Genomic DNA, 16,787 nt, shown 5'->3' on the forward strand with positions numbered 1-16,787 from the left:
CATACATCCATGGAAATAATTATTAGACACCTTGTTTTCTTCACTTTTTTGTTCATTTGAATACCTTGTCCCATAAAAGCTGTACTATGTGACAGACAGAAAAGAATACCGGTACATGGAATTAGGCACCATTTTTGACAGTCCAATGCCATAGCTATTTAAGCAAGAATTTGTGAATTTGTGAAATGATTATTATAATGACAACTTTTGGAAATTGTCTCGAGAGTCTCTGAAATTCAACTCTTATTAGCTGTTTTTCTCTGTCATCATATTTGTCCTAGCAAATGAACCTTTAAGTTGTGCCAGGCTTTTAACATGAAACAGAAATAAATAAATGGTCTATAAATAAAGGATGGTCTAATATACAGTATATATACTGTATATTTTGTAACTGTGCATTATATTGCCTCCAATGAGTGCAAATACCTTTTTGTTTTAAAGATAATTTAAATGGAAAGTGACCGATAAATACCGTGTATGAATGAGCAGATAGGTCATATAGCAGAGAGCTATTTAAAATTGGTGAAGTACCATACAGTGTACACGTATGGAATGTATTACATTGGATTTATATGTATGACATAATTACATTAGTGTACGAGAAAGCACATATTTGTATATTTATTTACTACAGTACCTTCAAAAAATAGCAAGTTGCCTGATGTGTTGTTTGTTTAAGCAGCATGTGAGCCGACTAATTCATTTATCCATCCATCCATTTTCTAAACTGCTTTATCCTCACAAGGGTCGCGAGGCGTGCTGGAGTCAATCGCAGCTGTCTTCGGGCAATAGACAGGGGATACCCTGAACCCGTTGCCAGCCAATCGCAGAGCCAAACAACCACGCACGCTCACACTCACAATTAGGGACAATTTAGAGTTTAATCAGTCTGCCATGCATGTTTTTGGAATGTGGGAGGAAACCAGAGCACCCGGAAAAAACCCACGCAGGCCCGGGGAGAAAATGCAAATTCCACACAGGAAGGTCGAAGCCGGGATCGACCTCTGCACTGTGAGAACGACACGCAAACCACCGGGCCACCCTTAATTAATTTATTCATAAAAAAAAAACGAGAGCACATCTTCTTTATCTGACATTGGTTTGTTGCTTTGCAAATATAATCTGAACCTGAAATGCTTTGATATGCTATGTGGATGATATGAAACTCATTTAAGTGTGCTACCTTTTTGGTTTTCTGCATTTTGTTCCTGATCAAGCGTATAAATAAGAAAATGACAACGTTGTGATAACCTTCGTGATTCACAGAGTGCAGCATGCATTGGTGAGGAATTCATCAGCATTCAACATGCAGCCACAAAGAACAAGAGGGCCTTTTCTCCACTAGCAGCAGTCATTAAGACATCTATGACTTCCCTTCCCGAGCTGGCAACGCTTTTCTGTTTGCAGAGGGAAAATTACTATAATTTGGCCGCGAGCTTCTCTGCCCTTTTTTTGTGACCTCCATTCACCACTATACCCATGTGAGGAAACTAGTGTTTTGCATAAAGACGCATGCTATTGCCCCCATCCTAGCTTTGCACACAGCAACACAATTCATCAACAGGTGGGAAGGAAATATGCTGTCTCGCAGCAGAAGGATGTTGGAGAGACAGGGACAAGTGTGTGGGAACAAAAAAGTCGCTGGTGAGAGGGCATTCAGCCCACAGGAGGACTTCCTCACTCAGGACAGAGGAGAGGGAAGTCTTCCAACAGCTGCAGCAGCATTTAGAAAGCTTCATTAATGTCTGCCCTTTTTTTTTCAATCATATTTTTTTTTAACCTTTTTCAATTTAGCTGAAGCCAATTTAGCTGCTACCGAGAAGCAAACCGGGCTACTGTTATGAAATGAATGCTGGCTGCAGGCTCGGATAAATCATTCATCTTTGAAATGTATATTGAGCAAAGATGAATGTTAGTTTGCTTAAGTGTGAATCCAATTGGGAAGAAGGGTAATGGGAAGGCAGATGAAGCCATTTAAGTGCTATGTTTTATTCCTTTAATTTCTTTGATACTTTTCATTTAAGAGTCGGGATACTTGGCCTTGCCATCAGCAATATTTTATATATAAAAATTTTAACATCAAGCCTGGATTCCCTTTGAATGATGTTTTATGTTAAATATGCTTTTTGTGGCATGAAAGGTATTTAATCAAGATTAACCTTGGTATTTTCGTAGCCATTGGCCCTCTATGGGAGGTTTCATTATATACGGCAGTCCCACATTGCTATTTGTGCCCCGGTGGAATTTTTTTTTTTTAACGAGTTGCAGAGGAATTCTTTTTTTTTATTTATTCATTTTCATCCACTGCAATGTATGGAATGTTAAACACCACGACATGTATACGAATGGTTCTTTTAGAAAGTACTTTATAATTATTTTATGTCCCCTATTAGCAAATTTTGGTTTAAACAACCTAAAAATGTAGTTGTTGAACTTCGTTAGACTGAAATAGCATTGAAACGTGTGTTTAATTATGAAATACACAAAATAGTCAAGGTATGCCATCTTTGTTGAAAAGAAGGTGCCTTTCATTAAGATCTTAATTAAAAAAAAAAAGATTAACACGATGTTTATTGTCATGGCCCAAAATACTTAATTTATTTTCAAACTCCTTTGCTCGTTTGGGATTGCTTTTGTTAATGTTCATTCGTGGCTTTCAGAGCGCAGCATACTCGAGGATGCGCACATTGTCTGTGGCGAAAGTGCGGACAAAGTACTACTTTTCTTGGGTGGTCCCACTCGTTATAATACACTCCGCACTTGTTGATTTACGGCTCACGGTTCAACTGCTGCCAATTAACGTGAAAGGACGCCAGGAAGGAGAAAGAGGTGGCCGGGAAAGGGAAAAGGGAGGAGGCACTGCAGAAAGTGGACCAGCAACAGGCCGCCTTCCGGAACCAGGTACAGTAGCATCGAACCCAACTCGGGTGACACGACGTCATTTAGCGTGTAGTTTCATTTACCGGTACTCACGTTAAGACTAATGAACTACACTTAACACCGTTAACTTGCGTTTTGGATCGCCAGCTCGGTTTTTACGTATTTGTCATGAAACCCCTAATTTCAGACCTAATCAATTTCAGGTTGAGCATTTTAGACGAAAACGCGTGAAAATGTTGGAAGCTACACAGTCAGTTCAGATTTTAACAGCAAGGATCCATTATCAACCAAACAATATTGGAAATGCACTAAAAATGTGTATTTCTTCATAACAGTCAAGCTATCGCCTCATGATCAGATGCCATTGATAAGGATTTTACAAAAAATGTGGCGGGGGGCTGCACCAAAGTGGCACGTTCAAGTGATAAGTGTACATGACTAGCACCAGAGTAAAAAAATCAGCCATAGAAACAACTTGTGAATTTGCCTTGTGGCAAAAATCAAACAATATCTTGGAAGCAGAAAATTGTTTTTCTCTATCGGCGCGATACATCATGGGATTAAATTGCTTTTCTGATCAATTATTTGCTACTTTTCAAGATACTGTATATTTCACTTTGTCGTGTCAAGAAAGTGATTTTAAACACAGCTGAAGGCGATGAAGTTGTTCGCCTTGTTAAGTAGCATCGAGTTGGTTCTATGCTCCCGTTAAGCGATTGTGTTGCTTGCATTTTCATGCAAGTGGAATCAGCAGCTGCCTGTTGAGGTCGTGCACTGTTGCACGGTTCTCTGTGACCTTGTCAAAAGCAATCCCTGCGGTAACACACGACTAGAGTTTTCTCCTTCTCATGTTGAGACATAATCTCTCTAATTGCTGTCGGAGGTGGGCTCCTTATGGTGAAAGTTCTGAGGATACCCAAAGACTGACGCTCTCTACTTGTGTTGACACTTGAGGAAAACAAATAAATGGAGCGGGGGGGGGGGGGGGGGGGGGTGGAGAGTATTGTTAATCTCTTTTGTGTGTCTTTGGGGGGGGGGGGGGGGGGGGGAGTATTAGTGTGTTAGTCCGGCCTTCGAACCACTTCAGGTTGACGGGATCCTTGGATTTAAGTCAATCCCATTTGAGCCGATTTATTAAAACGTCCTTTTTACACCTGCTTGATTCCAACAATGATGACCCAATAAAGGAAATATGATCTCCTTTTTGTCGTCGCTAAATCCTGAATTGAAGGTTTTATAGAGACCACTGATAGAGTAGAAGTAATTGTGTGTGCTTTTGTTGTACTTTCTGCTTTGGAGTGCTTTTTTTTTTAATGGAGTTGGGGTTTTTTTTTTGTGTCAGTTAACATCAGCACTTTGATTTGTTTGGTATTTAATTCAGAAAGCAAGCAACCTAGATGTTCTCATGTGCTGATCTCACCTATAAATGCTCTCTAAATTGAAGTGAAGCAAAAATTATTATTTCGTCACATTCAGCAGTAACGTTTATTTCATTTTGAATGCATCTTGATATTACTTTGATGCCCATAGTGATGAGGATTAACACTAATTCTATCATCTCTTCAAATCTGTGGATTTTTTTGTCAACTGGATCATATTTATGTACCTGTCACTCAGGGAAAAATCTGACATAGCGTATGGTTGGAGTTTATTACTGCATTTTAGGGAGAGCTACTTTCTAATATTCTGACTGGGGAGTAGTTGAATGAGGAAACTACAATATTACAGACTGCCCTCAGACAGTCTGAAATATTGGAGGAAAATAAATACTTTAATTTGATCCAAAACTGAACACTATTCTCTTCATGAAGGCACAATGGTTTGACCTGATTCCGCTCTTGTATTGGAACTCATTTGATTGTGCGAGTCATAATGTTGTTGCCAGTAGGTGTGTGTTGTTGAAATTTCAGAAGGGTTGACAGTACATTTCTCCATGAAGAAAATAAATGAATAACATTTAATAATGCCTACGACGAACTGCTGACATTTGCGACGTATAGTGGCAGGTAGACAATTACACGCTCTTCCACTAAATGGCAATGAACTTTTTTTTTATCCACTTGACGAGATGTGACATTATTTCAAAAGTAAAAGTATAAGCCCCGCAGTCGAGGTGGGAAACGCTGATCAGGGTCGCATTCCTTTTTTTAACATTTTATTTTTTAAAATGCAGGCATATTTCTAAAACATGAGCCAAGATCGTCCGTGACTCCAGCATGAAAGGCCCCCACTGAGCGTCGGGGTCGCATAAAGCCGACTTAATCAGGCCTCGACCCACAAATGCACCTGAATATCAGTGCACTGATGTCCGCCCTCTGCCCTCTCACCTGCGACCTCTCGGCAGACGTGCGCTTTGTCCGCGGACTTCCCCGACGAGAACTGCGCACCCTGACTTCAAGCAATTAAAGCTGTGAATAGCAATCCATAGGGAGCGTGACAAGAAAGCCTTGGAGAATTCAAAAGAGACGGCAGCTTTGGGCCCACGTGATTTGCAGGCATTGCTGGGAGATTAGCAAAAGTTCAGGAAAGACATAGACGGACAGTTTTCAGTGGATGCTAAATACACATTTGGCAGGGTCGCGCACTCCTTTCAAGCTGATGAGGTAGTTAAGATTTTCGCTTGCGCGGTTAGACGATCACCTGGGCGCTCCTCACCTTTTCACTGGGAGGAGGAAAAAAAAAAAGACCAAACGTAATGAATGCAGAGCATCGATGTTAATAAAACAGTAAATAAAGGTCTAAAAAGTGCAAGCAATCGCTGCAAGTGAATGGGCCAACGGGCGCCCATTGAGGTATTCTTTTGGGTGCTAGCCCGTTGCTCCCACTAATGGTCTGTTTCACTGAAGTAGCACCAGGAATGCCTCACCCTCTCAATGCTTCCCAACTTGGGGCACGCATGGCAGCGCTCCCATTTTGCGGACGTGTTTGCTTGGCCGTCATTATACTTTTGCAGAGAGGAAAGAAAGGAAAACTCATTCTAGCACACTCGCCCATCCTGTAATGAACAGGGACGACATATTTATGTTTTTGCCAGAGAACACTTGAAACACAAGAGGTTGTTTAAGTAAAGAGAGCGTCGGTCTTTTGGGCCATTTTCAATATTTCCCCCCTTCGTGCCCCACAGGGCAAGTGAGGGGTTGCTTCTTTACAATAATCAGGTGACCGGGGGAAAATAGTGTGGCCTTAACAAGCCCAAATTAAAAAAGAACATCATTTTCATTATGCAGTCAAACACAATTACAAGCAAATGTTTTCCCTGTGGAGCTGCCCCTGCTTTCAGGGTCTTTGTCCGCGTTCCTTAGTGTGTGCAGAGAAAGGACCCGCTGGTCAATGGGCAGCTGAGTGGCGTGTTCAGTGGAGGCCCACATCCTTAGCCCCCAGCACAGAATGCGTTTTGTTCCAAGAGCAGCCATACATTGGGAGCAGATTTGTTGAATTAGAGAGCGCAGCGGGAGATGGGGAAGCGGGAGGGTAAGTGATGAGGACGACTTGTTGCTAGGTGACTGACGTACAACTGCAGGATGCCACTTTTCAGAGCTTGGCACTGCTCGTCCGTTTCCCTTGTTTGACACCCTCCGCTAGACAAAACGCACGCAAACGCTCACTTTGCATATTTTTTATTTGTCTACTTGATGAAAGCTCAAATGTTGGGGAAATAAATAAATAAAGACTCGACGGAGATTGCTGCGGACAATCTTACGGTATCTCTCGCGCTTGCTCGCAGTCCGCGTTTCGACTTTGGAAATCTTCTGTCCTAAGTGATATCGAGGAGGAAAAAAATGCTTCCATGGGCAAAATAAAGGTGCTTTACCTTTTTCGCTGTATCTGATATACTGGTCTGACATAAAACATTAGTGTCATACAGACACCCTGCGCTATCAGCAAAAAAAAAAACGGGGGAGGGGGGCGGAGAGAAAAAAAAGTCTTTTCCTGAGGCTTTTAAGTGACACACAAGGTCAGCCAGGATTTCTGTAAACCCCCACACCCTTATAGGCAATGCTGCCAGAAAATGTTGCCATTTGAAATGTCTGCGTGTATAAAATGTAATGTTAATCTATGTGTGTGTGGGTGGATATATACTGTGTGTGTGTGTGTGTGTGCTCTCACCCCATTGAGTGTGTTCCGTCTCTCGTAATATTCGAAATCATTCGCAATAAAACCATTGTCAGTCCATTGCTAGGCCGCACATGCAGGTGCGTACTGTTTATGGATTGTCATTTATAGCTATCAGTCGCCATATCTCTTTTCTCCGTGAAAAGAAACTACAGCGCAACGGCCGATACCGCAGCGTAAAACGGTTACCGTATGACTCTCGCCTCTAACAAGTTTCACACCGAGACGTTTATTCCCCCCCCCCCCCCCCCCCGCCCCTGTCGTCCTGCACCGCCTCACCTTCCAAGCTTGCCGAAATAGACAGTAGAGATTCAGGGATGGTGTCGCTCCCGTTCCGAAGCTGCGCCAGAAGGTCAAAACCACATCCACCTCGGTGAAAAATCCATTGTTGATTAGAATCCCCACCTTGTGTCGCTCTAATCCTTTTCACCAAGGAAGCATCTTTATTTCTTTGTGCTGCCTCTGGCTTCTGAGAATATCAGGGCACACCTGTGCCCTGAGAAAAATTCCCCTGGCCTCTGTAAAGCTGTATTATTCAGTGCAAGGCCGTGATAGTCAGTGTTTCTAAAAGCATTTGGAAGATTGCAAATGGTCCTTCAGCAAGGCACACAAAGAATAAAGATACTGTTTATAATATTCTCTATTCACGTGCGAAACCTTCAAATGGTTGCAAACACAGTTTCTGCTTTACGTTTGATAAACCAACCTGAGATTTGCTGTCGCTTCGGTAATGAATGAAGCGGTATACGTTGCGTCCTCTGGAAATGCGCAGATGACGATATTTCATATGAATATTATAGCCTTGTGGGCAGTCGTTCATTTGGAGTCTGTTTTGCTCTCTTTCTTTTTTACGGCTGTAGAGCTTGCTCTTCAGTCCCTGGAAATTCAGTTGGCTGGGGCGGTTATTTTGGCCCAGAATAATAAATAAATGAATTGTAGGGACGTACGCATTTGGACCCTTCCCCCTCCCCCCTCCACTCTGTTTCTGCGCAAAGTGATATTTAGATCAGTTAAGAAGAATTAAAGGCTGCTCATATCGGTGAAACATTACTTGGACGCCTTGTGCGCTATCCGATTGGGTCCGCTGCCACGTCGCATTGGCTGGCTTCCATACGGCTGCCAAGATAAGACGGTATTAACGCCGTCTCATCCTCCGCTTTAAGTGGTGCAAAGTCTTTTGCTGGACTAAAATAACTCTGGAATCAACCAGGTGTCATTTTGCGGTCAGGCGAACCTCTTTTGAAACGCGTATTTTGTTTCGGGGAACATTTTTGTCAAAGATTTTCAACCATTTCAATATTTTCCTGGCTTGAAAATAATTTTATTCATTCATTCATTCATCTTCCTAGCCGCTTGATCCTCACTAGGGTCGCGGTGGTGCTGGAGCCTATCCCAGCTGTCTTTGGGCAGTAGGCGGGGGACACCCTGAATCGGTTGCCAGCCAATCGCAGGGCACACAGAAACAAACAACCATTCGCACTCACACTCACACCTAGGGATAATTTAGAGTGTTCAATCAGCCTGCCATGCATATTTTTGGAATGCAATTTTAGTCTTGACAAATTCTGCCTGGTCTGGTTTCAATATCGCAATGAGCACATAGCATCATCCCCGCTGCTGGCCTGCATTGAAAATCGGAATGAAAAATTATATTGAACACACCATCCTTTTAACTGAGCAGATTTTATATATTTTTTTTTAATACATTGCCGAAAGAAATCATGTGCTTGGGTGTCATACAGCTTGCTCCTTTACACTGACCCCAATCCTCGGCACATCCAATGATTTAATCTTCCCTGGCAGGAGCACCCAGAGCACCCCTCTGCTTACCCTCTGAACATGCATTTTTAATCAGTATATTAAGATGTCACTTAACAGTCTGAGCTCATCATCCCTGCCACTGGTCATAGCACATGGGGGTGTGCCTATTTAGAACCTGATTAGACCTGCTTGCTGATTATCAAAAGTTGAGAATAATAACGTGAAAAATGGAGGCCTTCGTCGAGCGTCAGACTGATGCGCAACCTGATGTACGAGTCTCTTTCGATGCTATCAATAGACACCGCATGGGGAAAAAGAGACGAGACCATTTCACTCATCCTCTCAAGGTCTCTGAAGTCACGTCCAGAGTTCCCGTCCTTGTCGCACAAGACTGCTGATGCCACGCGGCGCGCTGCGAAGCCTGCGCGCGGATAAATATTTCAAGATGTGTGAGTGGCGAAAGCGAGATGACTCTCAGCCTGTCAGTTGTGCTTTGGAGTCGCGGCATCAAGCGAGGACCTGCTCAGTGACATCGGGTAACTCAAGCAATGACACGAGCGCACATATACACCCGCCGTCCTCCTTTGCCCGCACAGATAGCCCCCGTCAGCTATCTCCTGTCACACGCATCGCCCTCCGGGTCCGGTGGTGAGCTATACGTGCACACAGTGATCAGGCAGCTCACCAGCTCTGCCTTCCCCCTGCCCGTACCTCGACAGCTCCCTTCATCCTAATGAGCTCTGTCAGAATGGCATTTGACATAAGCCGTCAATAAAGCACAGCTGACACGCAGTCAGACTCTCGCAGGTCTCTGCCCCCTGACGGGGCAAGCCACTCGCCAACCTGAGTTGTACTTTTGATGAAGTGGAGGATTCTTACTATTTCGTTATGATGCAATCCGAGGTCACTTCTGTTGCACCCTTTTTGCTTGGGTGTTTTATTTGTGGCTTGCTTTGCTTTTAGTTGGCGGGATTACGCAGAATTTGGGGTACCTTATTGTGATTGACTGTAAAATATGTCAATGGTATCATAGTGTAACTTACCGTATTGGCCCGGATATAAAACTGTTTTTTTTGCATTGAAATAAGAAATTGGGGGTCGTCTTATGTTCGGGGTTTCGACATTATACCCATTCACGACGCTAGATGGCGCCAGATATCATTGAAGCAAATGCTGAACTTGACTCTCCAGGCCAAAGTGAACCCCTGTCACGAAGAATACAAATAAAAATAGCGGTAACATGATGAAGAAAAATAAAAAATAGTGGTACGAAAGAAAAGAGAAGAAAATAATAGAAGAGACGACTGAAAATATAGAAACGTAGCGACAATCTGGAGAAAATCTGGGCCGGAGATCGCCCAGGTTAACCGGCAGCTGAGGAGAAGTTCTGATGTAATTTACATTTCAAAAACCAGAAGCCATTCATTTACGAATGTGATTGCACTTCAGTTTACATATTTAGATGTTCACATATTAAGATTTGAATGAGGCAAAAAATGCTTTTTCTCTCAAATATATTGTTATAATCATTTGTTCCAGATGTACTGTAATTATTTTCTGTATAAAAATTAATTTGGTGTTCAAAAAGTCTTTTTTTTTTTTTAACTTGAGTCTTGAAAAAGAGGGCGTGGTCTTATAATCAGGGCCGTCTTATATTTGGGCCAATACGGTATTAGCTGTGCGAGGTTGGTTATTTTTCTCTCTATGTACTATTCTAAAACAACCGCATGCAAAGAAAGTGAGGAGGCGGATTAGACACTTTTGGATTGACGCACTTCACCGTGTGTTTCCGATCGCCGCTCGGCGCTGATCAAATGAGGATACAATCGAGTTTTATCAAAACAGATGGACTTACGAGAACCATTCCTCATCCTGCTCGTGGCAAGGGTGTAATGCGGCGCTCGGTTTAGCATTTAATATCAAGTCGTATGAAGTCACCGCACCAGGAGGCGCTTCGTATGATTCATTCTCTGCGAGTGGATCCGTTCCACGCTCCCGTTAATTTATTTTTTTTCTGCACGCCTGAAGTTCAGACGCGTGACGTAAACGCATTATGTGAGAGACGATCAAAAAGGAGGTGATACCACTTCTGCTATTCTGTTTTCCAGACCAGCACATACTACGCATGCTAAAGAGACTGCGTGTAAAGGTCACAGAAAAAAAGAGCTACTCTGCACCAGACAAAAGAGCAAGTCTGTCAGAAGAGACATTTATTGACAGTCGTGTGTGTAGAAGAAGGCAGAGGCTGTAGACAATGTGAAGTGGAGGTGAGGCCCGGTTGGCACGGCTGTGGCGTTGTGACCTGTGGCCCGACTCGCGCATCATCTAGCTAGCTACCAGGCGCCAGAGGACCTCCTGATTGTGATGAGTTTTGACTCCTGTCACCTTTGTGTGTTGTCAAGATCCTCTGACGTGGCCATGGAGTTTTATTTTTTATGGGGTTTTTTTTTCCTTTGACTTTTTCTTTCTTTCTTTTCTTCTTTCAGTTTTTCTGTCACACAGAAATGGGTAAATCTGGTCCTTTGAACTTTCATCAAAACAGGCCTACAGGTTGTCATATTTAAATTTTTCTTTTTTTGGGGTGGGGGATGTGTTCGTGACTTATGTTTTGTGGGAGAGGAGGAGCTCGTGCACTCTGGGAGCCGGTGAATAAAAGAGACTTGGAGTGTGTGGGTGGCTTTCGAGGGAGGTCTAAAGACAGAGCATTCAATCAACCCCCCTATTCGACTGTTGCTTCTGTAGATGTGGCACGGCAGCATGTTGACTGGAAAGGTGTTCTTCAGTTTGTTGAGAATCTCTTGTTTGACTTCCGCTGCCAAACTTTGAGACATTAAAAAAAAATTGAGATCAAGTTCACTACGCCTCAAAATGATGCAGCCATTGAAAAGAAAAGTCCACTGCAGGATTCTTATTTTCTGTATGTCGTCCCAGATAAAAGCCACCTATTGTTGCTGTACTTCCAATTTGCCATTTTCTGTCCATCGCCGAGTACCGTCGTGGATTTACTTCTAATGACCGGCTTGCCATTTCAGCTCTAATGGCGAAATACCGCCTCAGGCACACAATCACGATTGTTGTGTAAGTTGTATCGGCTTTTGTTATTAACTTTCTCTGAGGCATATGTCTCTCTCAAATGCAGTATATGGCGGTGTTGTCAAGTGCTTCCCCCCTCCCAGTTTCATTTAGCCACTCTCTGGACAGAAATTGACTGCATTCAAGAGTGGAATGGATGTAATAATTGCCTTCACTCTATAACATACTTGGTAAATGCACCCACTCTTAAAAAAAGGAAAGGAAAAGAGGACTAGATTCAATGTATCTCTAATGGATTTTTGCCGAGCATTTGCAGTTCAATCGCAACGTATTGTTTGCTAGCAACAGGTGAATGTCCTTTGGCTTCCAAGTGGGCCTCGCAGAGGAGACGGAATATAGAGATTATGAGAAACCTTCAGTGTAGCATTGCACTTTTATGCTGCTTTGCACCCGCAGACATCAACAAATGCATATTTACAGCCTTTAGATATGGATTGAAGCTCTGTAATTAAGTGCAGAAATGCAGATGGATGGAAACCATAGAGGAAGTTGCAAAGATAAAAACAATCCATTGTGTAACTCTGATTCGCGTCAAACTCGTTCTAATTTCAACCCATTATTTGGGGAGAGCGAATTATACTGGCGCGGGATCAGACTTGCCGCCATAAAAATTTTGACCTGCCAAAAGAGTTTCCGTGCAAAAGGGGTCATCATACACTCGCCTCCAAATATATTGGAACAATGAGGCGAATTCCTTTAGTTTTACTGGAGACTGAAACCATTTGGGCTTGACACCGAAAGTGACGCGATTGATCACGACTTCTGCTTTATTTATCTGTGCATTTACATCATTTTTCACAAGCCAACTATTTGTAATTGCCGCAATAGTATTGGAAGGTGTGACTATCAGCTCATCGGCAAGCTCTGTTAAAGCGGGATAACGATCCTGATCGTTTGAATCCGGCGTGTTGGAGGAGGGAGACATTTAAAACAAGCCGGATAGCGATGCTCGAGGACCGGGGTTGGACACCCGCCGGTTGAAGTCATTGGATGCGCAACATGCCATCTGCTCAGCAAAATGAATTTATATCCTCGATATTGAAGTCCTTGTCTTCCTCATATTGTACCGAGTAGCCACTGCCTTCCCTTTCACTGTAAATACCATTTCCTCTTCGATGGTTTTCATCACCGTTTTTCTTCATTGCCATCGCTGGTACTCGACCACCATGTGACATTCGAAAATGTCAAAGGAAAGTTGAAGGCACTTATTGATTTCATCCTCTAAATGAAGTTTTCTTCAGATTTGACGACAGGATCGTTTGAAATCCTCCTTTTTGGTATCCTTTTTTTTTCTTCTACTTTTTGTTTGACCTCCACATTTCAGCCACTAGTTTTGAGGCATGGCGCTGCATTGACACACTGGTAAAATGATCAAATCGCATTGTCTTGTTTGGCCTTGGCGTGGGAGTGATGCACTCGCGACTTATGTCGAAGAATTCATTTGAGAGCAGTGCTGTCAATGTGCATTGCACTTGGGTTATTCTGCGCTGCGCTCGCTATCATATTTGCCACATTTCTCGAGCCTCGGCGCCAATGGGCTCATCGGAGGTGAGGCCAAATATCACGCGCGCTCCAATGACGGTGTTCTTGTGTGCTGTGTGAACACAAAAGCATGGGGGGAGGAGTATGTGTGTCAGGCAGGGCTTTGGCATGTGCACCCCCCCCCCCCCCCCCACACACACACACACACACATTGGCTGTTGTGGCCCATCGGCTTCCCTCCATCTATATGACTGAAGAACGTTGGATTACATACACCAGAGGCCAACAGGTCAACCGATAAGAAGTCTTCTCTGTTACCGCAAATCCACAGATTAAACGTAGCGTCAAGAGCTCGTACTGCCCGGGGGGGCAAATGGCTCTGAAAATACGCCTCTCTGAGAGCTTGAGCTTAACCCTTCTGTCACCGCGGTACAAGCAGCCAACCTTTGCACAGAGCGAGTGTTAATTCTCCACACATGAGCCAGACTTTCAAATACACTGCGGTCACGTTGAGGTTAAGGGGAGGGGGTGGAGGGGGGGGGGGGGTGTTCCTGCTATGATATCTTTAATTGGAAAGTTAATCTCGCGCGGGGATGGATGAGTTAATGCGAAAGTCAAATGCTGAAGCCTGGCTGCAGCTTTCTGCTTTGCCCCAGCATACATTAGCAACGTATAATGCTTGTTTCACATCACCGATTGCACCCTCTTGATGGGGGGTTAGGCATTTGAAATATAGGGCTCTCACAAATATTCATCTAGAAAGAGAGCATATACCCCCCCCCCCACCCCACCCAAAAAAAAAACAACAATAAGAAATAGACCAATGAGGTTTGGTGCGTACAAATGCTTTGGTGTGCTCGTTTGCGGGCGAGGCGGCGGCGTGGGGGCAGGGCAGATGGCGAGCCCAAGGTACTGTATAGGTCCGCATGGGACTGTGGCAGGATGGCTGTTGGTGACAGGCTCTTGTAGCGTCTCGTCTGCTCCAGTGATCCTCGGGAATCTGGGTCATTTCCAGCCGGTTCTCATGGAACTATTCCCCCACTCCTTCCCTCCTGCTTGCTGCCAAGGGCGAGCTATGACCCAGCTACATTCAAATAATGATGACGAGGACACAAAGTAAATGTCTCCTTATTGTCATTTGGAAGGTGAAGTGAGAGTTGGTCCCCACCCCTCCTATTAGTGTCATTGCATTAGCACCCTGTTTTTGTCATGATCGCCTCCCCTCATAGAAAAACTTTTTTTTTTTCTTCTCTAAAGCTATAGGGGAGTTGCTAGTTTGAATTCATTTAGAAAATAGATCACTGGATTTGGCAAAAAATATATAGATGTACAGTTTGTCAAATTTTCCATCTTTACATACATTTTATACTCTTCGGATTTCATTTTTGTCTTTATCTGATTAACTCAACTGTATTTATAGAGCAATTTTTAAAAACCGCCGCTGTATACAAAATGGCATGGAGCAAATATATACAACAATAAAAAAATAATAACAAAGACAGTAGAAAGCACAAAACAGTAAAACTAAGAGCAAGTCTGAGTCATGCCGAGTCAAATGCCAAAGAATACAAATGAGACGATTAATTGGGTCAAAATGCAAGGTTTTGTCCAATGTTTTCTTTTCTGACCGTCACCTTTTATTTTATTTTTATTTGTTTTGCATTTGCTTAATATGAAAGCCGATGAGTATCTAAATTAAATGTTCAACCGAAACACTATTCATCTCTCTGTCGAGTATTTTCGTTGCCACCACATTGCAGAAAAACAAAAACAAGTGCGATTATCTTCAGGCTTGATGTCATTTTGATCTATAATCTTTAAATAATTTCTTTCTGTAGTTTCTTTTCAAAATGATGTAGGGGGAAATATATTGTAAGTTACTTGTGGTCTTTTGTTCCTTTGATTAAAATGTGATCATTTCCGGGTTTATATCTGTATATGAAAATCATGAGCAATTGGTCAAAATTGTCCAGGAGATTTAACATGCAAGGCGATTGCAATAAGTCACATTTTGTGTTGCAGACAAGCGTCTGCTGAGATGAGGATGCATGAAAGAAACAGACTGGGGGGGTGGGGGGGGGGTGTTTGAATGAGATCCACTGTATTGTTGTGCTCACTGTGTGGAGATATTGGTGTCAGGAGGCCTCACAGTGACATAGGCCTGGACTCAGACTTCTCTCAACCTTCACATTGTGGACTGTAAAATAATAATGGACAAAATGGACTTGCTTGTAATTGAGACACTTTTTTTTTAATGACCAAAATCCTTTTCCTTGCTGTTTCTTTTTCAAAGGCATCAATGTTTAAAGAGTGTCTACAAAGCAGACACGTCACCGCAGACTACAATTGTTATTTGCAGCCCTCCGTTTAGGGGATCAAAAACAGCCTGGTGTTTTATTGATGGGCTCTTCCTAGAAAAAAAAAAGTACTTGTAAATTTAGTTGGGGCAGGCAGTCTGTGGGGATGAAATATTTACAGGCAACTAAATATTTCAGAACAGCACCATGTCAATATACCTTCAGTGCAGCATCCCGTGGAGGTTTTATCCCTTATTTACTGCGGCTGCTGTGATAATACGTGTTGACCTTGATCAACAAAACCTCCCGGTTGGCAGTCTGACTTAAATAAACTCGGCCTAATAGGCTTTATTTGCTCGTCGACGCGAGCGGGCTTTTTGCGGTTGATGCAAATTGTGAGCTTCTTGAACGGCACAGTTTTTTTTTTTACTTTTTAATCCAAGACGACGCGCCTGCAGTAAACCAGCAAGAGAATGAACAGCTTCCTGCGCAGAAGGCATTTCATAACCCCCGCATCAAGCGTCTATAATTCATGCACAAAGAGCCCGAAGGGGCTACAGCACCGCGCGCACTCACTAGGACTAACGTGTGTGTGTGAGTGTGCGTGTGTGCGCGCGCGCGCGCGGCACTGTGAAAATAATATCAGGCCTTTCCGTTAGAATGAACTTTACTACTGTATCCAGCCATGAAATAATCTGACCCGACACTTCAAACCATCTGCGCTATCTATCCGCCCTCTTATTTACCAAATCAGCCTGAGCACAAAACGGAGTGTGGATGATACGAAAGCCTGCCAGGGACGTGATCACCGTACATATACTGTACACACACACACACGCGCGCGTTTCGAGTGTACTTCAAGGTAGCATCGATCATCCACATATTGATAGATGTACTTTAGTGTGAAGCATCCGAATACAAAAAAAACACGTTTTCAAAGGTACTGCTTTGAGATAGAAGATGCACGTTGTAATTAGAACAGGAAATTCAATGTCATGATGATCCTCTAATTTGCGGTCTGCACTGTGTTTTCGGTTCTGTAAAATAAGATAAGATATCTTTGTGGTTGTGAATTACAAAGTATCGCTTTTATTGTAAAAAAAAAAACATCCACCGCGTACAAAGAGCTCGTTTGGAATCCGCACGGCTCAACGTCAAAGG

Source organism: Hippocampus zosterae, chromosome 14, assembly GCF_025434085.1.
Source record: "Hippocampus zosterae strain Florida chromosome 14, ASM2543408v3, whole genome shotgun sequence".
Lineage (NCBI taxonomy): Eukaryota > Metazoa > Chordata > Actinopteri > Syngnathiformes > Syngnathidae > Hippocampus > Hippocampus zosterae.